Source organism: Mytilus californianus, unplaced genomic scaffold, assembly GCF_021869535.1.
Source record: "Mytilus californianus isolate M0D057914Y unplaced genomic scaffold, xbMytCali1.0.p SCAF_10, whole genome shotgun sequence".
Taxonomy (NCBI): domain Eukaryota; kingdom Metazoa; phylum Mollusca; class Bivalvia; order Mytilida; family Mytilidae; genus Mytilus; species Mytilus californianus.
The window spans coordinates 36,696,219-36,706,762 of NW_026262582.1; the positions used below are offsets into that span (position 1 = coordinate 36,696,219).

The 10,544-nt window shown below is 33.5% G+C and overlaps 1 long non-coding RNA gene across 1 annotated transcript; it reads right to left on the reverse strand.

Annotated features, from left to right (window-relative positions):
• Positions 1-1,635: 1,635 nt before the first annotated feature.
• Positions 1,636-8,533, reverse strand: LOC127718047 (uncharacterized). Its single transcript, XR_007989537.1, has 3 exons — positions 8,208-8,533; positions 3,304-3,390; positions 1,636-2,132 (listed from the first exon to the last, which is right to left on the reverse strand). It is a non-coding gene; the product is annotated as an uncharacterized LOC127718047 (long non-coding RNA).
• Positions 8,534-10,544: the final 2,011 nt, after the last annotated feature.

Sequence of the window (10,544 nt, forward strand, 5' to 3'; positions counted from 1 at the left end):
TTCACAGTGAATGGTAATGATTGTCTGTGATTCACTCTGAAATATCTCTCTACGTTTTATTTGTAATACATTTTGTACATGTATATGATAGTATTAATACGATCGTTAATCCGAGAGTTATCACCGCCAATCATCAGAAATCACCATGTTACAGAGTAAATTCCTTAACACCAACAAGAGGAATGTTTTATTGATACACCTTGTGGGCACTGTATTAAAGATTGACTTTTGGGGGGAAAACGTATACAACTTATTAAACACATATTAAACTACATGAATTAGCATTTCGTATCCTGAATTAAAAGTGTTTAAAAAAATGACCTACCTCGAATTAGAAAAGGGAGGGGTTAAATCTTTTAAAAACTCTTTTGTAGTCGTCGTATGTCGTATCTTAATGTTTTTCGTTTTTTGGAGAATTGTATATTATTAACAGATATTTTTTCTGTTTAATATATAACTTTTATAGGCCTTGAAAAATCGTATAGACATTTGTGTATTGTTGAAAAACTATATGGTGCCTTTACGACATTGTCTTTTGATTACTTTTGAAACATACACTGCTGACAGTTGGTTTAAATAGACATACATGTACCATAATGCCATTGAAATGAATTATAAAGTGCATTTATTGTCGTCAAAATGTCTTAGTCTTCCGAAATCTCAGGATAAAAAATTTCAAAATATGGTATGCCTTACAGTTCATATACAAATATAAAATTTGAACTAGATTTGTAATAAAAGTACAAATGGTAAAACTATAAACACTGGACACTTTTAATTTGCAAAACACTCATTTGCAAATCCGCCGCCGCCTCTCCTTAGACCTACAGTGTCGTGTAAATAACCAAAATGTGCGGAATTACATGGGATTCAATAATTTCATTGCTTTTCTGCTGTTATTATTATATATATTTTGTAATTTGATTTAGAAAAACATGGGATTTTCAATATCCCATGGGATAAGGCAAATCCCATGGGATTGACCATTATCCCATGGGATTTTGGTTAAATCCCATAGGATTTTTTTGGGTCCCATGGGATAATTGTAGTCCCATGGGATATTTGTTGTCCCATGGGACAAAAAAAATCCCATGGGACTATAATTATCCCATGGGATTTTTAATATCCCATGGGACAAAATAAAATCCTATGGAATTCAAATTATAAATATACAGTAATGTGTATGTTACAATGAATTCTGTTTGGTAGTAAAAAGTTTATAATATATATATGAGTGTATTTTGGTTTTTTTCATTTTGTCACAAACATGTTTTTAATTTGTTTATATGACAATAAAGATTATTATTATTTTGGAAATATAATAATATTTAAAGTCAAAAAATAAAATCCTTTAACTGAAATAAAATGATGACGTCTTAATAAAAGAAAAAAATATTGATTTGAAATCTTTGTCTTCTTTGTTTTATTATGAAAAATAGAACTGAAAAAAATATTTCATATTCGGACTGAATAAATTGACAAAACACAGTTAATAGTTTACTCTTTCCATGAGGTAAAGTTTTCTTTGTTATAGTTCCATTGCAATACATGAATATGCAAACGATTTGAATCTTATTTCTTTGTGGTATTCATAATATTACATTTATATTTGTAAATTTATAAACTAAACACTTTTCCTGTTAAGTTTTAGTTTTCTTGTTTCAGCTTGCTATGAACAATTATTCAGTCCACTATATAAGAGTAAAGTAAATAAATTATTTCATCCACTAGAATATTCCTACAATTCTTAGACATAACATTTTTGCAATCTGTTCTTCAAAAATCTTCCTCCGTACATCTTTATTGGATGGAGCGATTTAAATGAGTGGACAAAGCAAGTTCATTTGGACAACAAAATACTAAATATATTTTTTCATTCCTCCCTTCTTTCAATTGATAATTACGTCGTTGCATTTACATGATTAAGTTCTTGAGCATCTATGATCATGATGATATGACTCCTTGTTGTTTATAGTCATTATGTTGAAATTTCCTCTTTCTTATGTAGGAAAAAAAACACATTCCATTTCAAATTAATAAAAAAGTCACACTATGTAGAAAAATATCAACTTTAAGTTTGCTGTTCAGTATGGACCTGTTGAATGATGATCATGAAAACCAAGATGTCTGACCTACAAATACACAAAACTCAAAAATTATAAATGAAGAGAAATACAGCAATAAAATGGCTACTTTATCATGTTTATGTACATTTTGATAAAAATTTAATTTGAATATTTAAAATTGTAAAAACTCTTATTTCAGTGCTTTGTGTCTATGGTTTTCATATTAGTTGTTTTTTGTGCCTTGTTGCAGTCTTTTGAGTTAAGCCAATTGCAACAAATGTTTACAGTTTGTTCAAATGTTGTGCTGTTATTAAAACCACTGTCCCAGGTTAGGGGTGGGTTGGGTGCTCACAAAATATTTATTTTATTAGTTGATATTTGCTTTGAATTAGCTGTCAGTAACTGTGAGTACTAATAGATCTGTATGTTGAGTCTTTTTTGTTAAAGGGAAAGAATAAATTTCCAGCCACATCCGGTCTGTGTTTTTGGTAGCTGTTTTTCTGCTTTGTTGCATTCTAATGAGTTAATAAAATTGAGAATGAAAACGGGAATGTATCAAAATAACCTGACCCAAGAGCAGAAAAAAACCCTTTTCTACTGATTTTATCGTTTTTATGTTGAACTGACACTTACACCACTGTCCTTAATTAGAGGAGGATTTGGCGCCAGCAAACATGTTAAACCATGCCACATTTTGTAAGTGTCTGTCCCAAGTCAGGGGTCTATTATTCAGTGGTTGTCAATTGTTGCTATATATCATATTTGTTTTTTGTTTATTGTTTTGTGCAAAAATCAGGCACTTAGCTTTCACCTTTGTGGTGTTTCCCTAAAGCATGTTTAGCATGGATAGACACCATGCCCTTTTTAAATGACGCCATGCCCTTATTGAATTGTTTTACATTTGTTATTTCATGGCCTTTTATGGATTACTATGCAGTATAGTGTTTGCTCATTGTCGAAGGCTGTACAGTGAACTCATTTTGTTAAATTTAATGGCATTTGATCTCTATTGGAGAAAAGTCTCATTGGCAATCGTACCGCTTCTTATTTTTATATCAACCCTGCCATATTTTGCCTGTCATTATTTACAGGTCATCATTGGCCTCTAATAAGTAATTGCATTGCTTACATCCACTTAATTGAACTCTGGTGCATAGTTTTCTCATTTATCATACCACATCTTATTTTCATAATAATCACTATTCAAGGGCAATAACTTTTATAGAAGTGAACTTACCATTTAGGCTTTGTTGACGTCTGTAAATCTATTTTTGTTGATAATTTCTTTTGTTTATAGTTTCCCTTTATCTTTAATGTTCTTGCCCTACACATAAAAGGGTAAACATTATCATTTAATGACAATAACTACTATTACATAATGAGTAGGCAACTGACAATTTTAGATCATTTGTATTATCAATATTCTATGAAAATGAGGTCACAGTAATATTAAACTTGGCAGACAGACATCTTCTTATTTTTATATGACACCTTGCAGTCATTCCATACACCAACAAGTAGACATATGCTTATAATATCTGATAAAATGAATAAAATGCTGGGCGCAGCTTGATACAACCACAGAGGTCGAACCCTGAACAGTTGGGGCAAGTATGGACATAACATTCAAGCTTGATACAGCACTGAATTTGGATTGTGATTAAATATTTCGACACAGCATAGGTTTCTGACACAGAATGAATGTGGTCTAAGAACTTAGAAATTTTTAATTTACCTATTCAAACCATATCATTATTATTTGCTTTTATATATAAATCAGAAATAACCAATTTAAAATGGAAAATTTTAAAGAAAAAAAAAGGAAAAAAAGGGAAAAAAATCCCCCCCCCCCAAGAATTTTTTGAACCCCTTATGATTCATCACCCCAAACTCAATCCCAGCCTTCCCTTTGTGGTATGGTACCTTGCAGTACAATTTCAGAGAGATCCGTACACTTATACACAAGTTATTGTCTGGAAACTAGAAAAATGCTTGTTTTTTTGGCCCCTTTTTGGCCCCAAATTCCTAAACGTTTAAGGCAATTACCCCCAAACTCAAACCCATCTTTCCCTTTGTGATATGGAACCTTGTAGTACAATTTCATAAAGATCTATACACTTACACACAAGTTATTGTCCTGAAACTAGAAAAATGCTTGTTTTTTGCCCCTTTTCGGCCCCTTATTCCTGAAATTTTGAGGCAATAACCCCCAAAATCATTCCAAGCCTTTCCTTTGTGGTATGGTACCTTGCAGTACAATTTCAGAGAGATCCATACACTTGAACACAAGTTATTGTCTGGAAACTAGAAAAATGCTTATTTTTGGCCCCTTTTTGCTAAACATTTTGGGCAATTACCCCCAAACTCAATTCCAGCTTTCCCTTTGTGATATGGAACCTTGTAGTACAATTTCAGAAAGATCCATACACTTACACACAAGTTATTGTCATGAAACTAGAAAAATGCTTGTTTTTTGCCCCTTTTTTGGCCCCTAATTCCTAAAATCTTAAAGCAATTGCCCCCAAAATCAATCCCAGTCTTCCCTTTGTGGTATGGTACCTTGCAGTACAATTTCAGAGAGATCCTTACACTTGAACACAAGTTATTGTCTGGAAACTAGAAAAATGCTTAATTTTGGCCCCTTTTTGGCCCCTTATTCCTAAACGTTTTGGGCAATTACCCCCAAACTCAATTCCAGCTTTCCCTTTGTGATATGGAACCTTGTAGTACAATTTCAGAAAGATCCATACACTTACACACAAGTTATTGTCATGAAACTAGAAAAATGCTTGTTTTTTGCCCCTTTTTTTGCCCCTAATTCCTAATATTTTGAGGCAATTACCCCCAAAATCAATCTTAGCATTCCCTGTGTGATATGGAACCTTGTGGTACAATGTCAGAGGGATCCATACACTAACACAAAAGTTATGTCTGGAAGTTACTAAAATGCTTATTTTTGGCCCCTTTTTGGCCCCTAATTCCTTAACTGTTGGTACCATAACCCCCAAAATCAATCCTTATGGTAAAATTTCATAGAGATCCATTCACTTAAACTAAAGTTAGAGTGCGAAAACCAATGTGTCTTCGGACGACGACAACGCCAACCTCATACCAATATATGACCGCAAAAAGCGGTCGTATAAAAAAACAAGAAAACTTAGCATTGACCAAAGAACCATAAAATGCGATCATGGTTATATGAATCTGCCAGACAGACATGCACACCTTACAATCGTTACATTCGCCAAATATAATTTACCTGTTGCTTAAAGCATATGATAAACTGACAAAACAATGCAAACTTTTCATTGACCAATGAACCATGAAAATGAGGTCAAGGTCATATAAAACATGCCAGACAGACATGTGCATCTCACAATCATTCCATTCACCAAATATAGGGGCCTTATTCATGCTATTGCTTACAGTATCCGAAAAAAAACCACAAAAACTAAACATTGACCAATGTACTATGAAAATAAAGTCAAGGTAAGATGAAACTTCTCAGTCAGACATATGCACCTTACAATCATTCCATACACCAAATATAGTTGACCTATTGCTAATTTGAAAATAAGAAAATAGAAAAACTGACCAAAAAACAATAAAATAACATTGAGCAATGAACCATAAAAATGAGGTCAAGGTCGAATAAAACATGCCAGACTAACATGTACATTCTAAAAATTTTCATACACCAAATCTACTTGACATGTTGCATACAGTATTAGAAAAACTGGACATTTTTACCTAGGAATAGTGATGTCATGGACTAGGAAAATTAGTCTGGGGACATAAATTACTGACATCGGACTAAATATACTAGTAAATTCTGTATCCATGGACTTTTTATACTAGTTATATTTGTCTGACCAGACAATTTATCTCTTACACTAGTTCTCAGAGAGACATGTCACCTTACCTTGACACATTATTCTGACTCTGAACAAACCAGTATTTGCTCTTACTCCTTAATAATACTGCGTGCTTAGGGGAGAAGCAGCAAATACCAACTTTAAAGTCTTTGGTTTTACCCGGTTGGGTTCAAAATAAACAACCTTCTGCACGTGAGGTGAACACGCTACCACGAGACCAGGCAGTATAATATAAGGAGTTTACCCAAGATTTAAAGTTTCCAAGTTTTTGCAAAAACTGGATCAAAATCATCATTGAAAAGCAATAACTTTTTAATATGACTTAAGTTTCTCTTTAATTATTAAAGTTTTCAAGATAAAAAGGCAAATTCAAGAAATATGAAGAAAAAAAAATGGTTAAAATCTGTATTTAAGACAACAACTCCTATGAGTCAGCTGCCAGTTTTGATGCAAATGGACAGTAGATTTTTTTTTCAACATTCTGAACATTTCTACCCATGTCAGATATTGTCTATCTATTTTAGCCTTTTGTAGCTTATTACGCAGTTTGGCTTTTTAGCCAATTGTTGAAATCTGTACGGTGACCTATATAGTTGTTAACTTCTACGTTTTTAGTTTCTGTTGAAGAGCCGTCACATTGGCAATGATACCATATTTGTATATGTTTTTGTCATGTAGGTGTAAGGAGACAACCTTTTGATTTTCTGGTGGGATAAAAAGGGGAGACAGATTTTTTATCACCTGGCCTGGTAAGTTTTTCAGGGTTCGTAAGGATAGAAAACCCGGCAAATTGTAACAAACCCCTGTGGTACGACCATATTTGCCAAAAGATTAGTTCGAATAATTATGACGTCTTGCAAGGCTATTTTAACTTTTTTCTGGGCACGTAATAGTCAAAGTTGTAACTGAGTGCGGAAATATGAAGATAGATAGATAGAAAAATTATAAAGGGACATAACTGAAGAACAGTAAAAGTGACGCTACCCAAATTTGAACTTGATCTGAGTTTTGTGGTAATAAGCATTGTGTGTAAGTCTCATAACATTTGGTTGAGGCTAACTTAAGTAGAGAACAGAAACTAAAAATTCAGCAATTTTTCTATTTGTAAACAGGCATAACTCTAGAACGGTTGTGTACAAGTTTTATAACATTTGGTTGAGACAAACTAAAGTTAGAGAACGGAAACGAAAAATTCAGCAGTTTTTATGTTTATAAAGGGACATTACTCAAGAATGGTAAAAGTGTCGCCACCAAATTTCGTACTTAATCTGTATTATGTAGTAATAAGCATTGTGTACAAGTTTCATAACATTTGGTCGAGGCAAACTAAAGTTAGAAAACGGAAACAAAAAATTTGTACTTGATCTTAGTTTTGTGGTAATGAATATTTGGGTATAGGTTTCATAATGTTTGGTTGGGGCAAACTTAAGTTACAGAATGGAAACTAAAAATTTGCAATCTTTCAATTTATTAAGGGGCATAACTCAATAATGGTTAAAGTGACACTACCCAAATTCAACTTGATCTGTGTTTTATCAGTGGAAGTCAAAATTAAACATTGCATTGTATAAAGCATTGATTGTAGTTGATTCAACTCTAATTATGGACAAAGGAAGATAATTCCAATTTTAAAAATTACTTGATATTTAGAAGAAAATAAAAATTTTGCAATTTTTCCATTTATAAAGGAGCATAACTCTAGAACGGTTAAAGTGACGCCACCAAAATTCAAACTTGATCTGTGTTTTGTGGTAATAAGTATTGTGTATAAGTTTTATAACATTTGGTTGAGGCAAACTTAAGTTAGAGAACGGAAACTAAAAATTTTGCAATTTTTCCATTTATAAAGGGGCATAACTCTAGAATGGTTAAAGTGACGCCACCAAAATTCAAACTTGATCTGTGTTTTGTGGTAATAAGCATTGTGTATAAGTTTTTACTTTAACATTTGGTTGAGGCAAACTCAAGTTAGAGAACGGAAACCAATTTTGGGACGTACGGACGTATATGTACGTACAGACGGACAAGGGTAAAACTTAATGCCCCCACCGCTACGGCGGGGGCATAAAAAAAAATAAAATAGCCTTGCTAGACGTCATAATTATTTGGACTACCAAAAGATGTAACCTAATTCTTACTTGTTTGGGGAAGAGGGGATTAACCGAACCACTATTCAATCTAAATCAGTGAACTGAATTATTGTCTTTTGCAGTAGTCCGAGTAGACATCTGTAACTAATCATGCAAATTGATAGTCAACAGTATACCTTTTTCAGAATGTCAGTTCACAAAGAATCACTGGTGATAGGGGAGTGTAACCGATAAATTGATCCTGAATCAGATAAGATTTTCCAAGGACGTATAACTAACACAATACGTCCTTGGATTTTCCCAGTAACGGAGAACCCCTTTCTTTGAGTGAATATAAATAGTGACGGGGGTCTCACAAATAAATTTAAATCTGAATTACAGGAACATCGATTAGCAAAGTAAACTTACATAATAATCTCGAAGTTATTTACGGTAAAGACAGACTGTGCTCCTGAATTAAGGTATTATACATTTGTGTATTTTACTCGGGGGGGGGGGGGGGGGCACTTCCTATATACAAGGTGATAGGACGTGCCGCTGGAATAGGTCACTTTTTCCAGCTTAAAAATATGGGAATAGGTGGGAAAAACTATCAGAAATATATGATAAGGTCGATAAAGTTCCAATTACTTGTATATGAAAAGCCCTGTCATTTTTTCACAGCCAAAAGTCTCACCGTAAGTAAACATTACATACAGAATCTTAGCCTTAAATATTCCACTTTTCCAACACACCCCACGAAAACCAACCAATATGGGAAAAGGTTACAATTTTACCCACGCAATATATGAAAAGGTATACATTTTTAAGATCTAAATTATATGAATAGGGTGGGGTAACAGAACCCCAGCGACACCCCTATCAATTAAGTATTGAAGTGCCCCTCCCCCCGGAGGTATTTTACTGCTACAAGATATTTGATTTGCTAATCACGCACCCGTTGATGAGCAGATAACCATACTTTCTAGCCAGGGGCAGTCTATACTAACAGTTAGTATAGAAAGTCCCTGTAAAAAGGCAGGCAAATCCTAACAGTACTGTAACTTCAGTGGCGGATCCAGAACTTTTTGTAAGGGGGGCCCGCTGACTGACCTAGGGGGGGCCCGCTCCAGTCACGCTTCAGTGATTCCCTATATAATCAACCAATTTTTTCCCACGAAAGGGCCCCCCCCCCCCCCCCCCCTGGATCCGCCTATGAACTTAATGATACATGTATATCAAGTTACAGCACCTCACCCAGCACAGTTAGCACACTGGTGTGTGTCAGTCTTATAAAACTGCGTAGGTTCATATCGTTTGATTCAACGTTTTTTCGGATATTTTTTAGGACCGTTGTCAACTTGACATTGTCAAATCCGACCTGCCACTTTGCAACCTGACCTGCAAAAACATAATTCGACTAAAAACAATGCCAGTCAAAATTGCTTTTTGAGACTGGGCGACTGAAACAGTTTTAAAATGTGACCTTGTGACCTTACTTGGAATTCTTCATTCATCGGCGTGTGTCGGTTTGGCTAAAAAAGGGGGCATTGTTTTTTTTTCTTGGGACAAAAAATTGTTTCTATCTTTATTAAAAAAAAGACCAATCATAAACTTTTTTTTCAAAACTCAGTGTCGTATTTTATTGTTTTCCCAACAATTTTTAATAAAAGCTTAAAATGTTTGTTTCACTTCCCTCTGACTTCCCTCCTGATTTTTTTTCTCAAGAAATTATAGAATCAATAAATGGATATATATATGTCTGTGGTCACCGTCATGCAGTTAGATAAGAAATTCCAGCATGCATCATCAAATAATTCATTTGTATTTGTGACATCAACATAACTGAAACATTATATTATTTCCCAGTAATTATGTAAATCATTTTGATTTACAATTATATATGTCTGGGACTTATGCATGTATATATCTCACAGGCACTTGTCTCAGAAAAAAAAGTCCTATATACTTTAATAAAAGTATATAGGAAAAAAATTGTGAGACAAGTGCCTGTGATATATCTGTCAGTCCCAGAAAAATAAATATAATTGTATCTTAATCATTGGAAAAATCCGTTATTAAATTGTTAAATTCTTTTACGTCATAATTATATCAAAGTATACTTTTTAAAGTTTTAAATTTTAAAGTTAAAATGAATATTCCGTTTTGATCTGAGGAAAAACTTTTCAAACTGTAATGACATGGTCAGTCAACTGATTTGTTGCATGGCTGATTACAGGTAATTAAAGCATGCAGTAATTTTCCATTACGACAGTGCGTGTACCCTGGGGTGTGTATAACGTATTAGAAATACCATAGTTTTCTAGAGAACATCCTGTCTATGTGTAATACAGATTGATGACATTACACAAATTTTTTTTCGTTAAATGTAGTTAAGTATCTGTGTCCATTCCCTATTGCAACACTACAATTCTTTCGAAGAAAAAAATGTAAAAATTAAAAAAAAAAAAATCATTTATATAAAATAAAGAAGAATAAAGTAGCAAATAAACTTATGTAACTACGCATTGAGT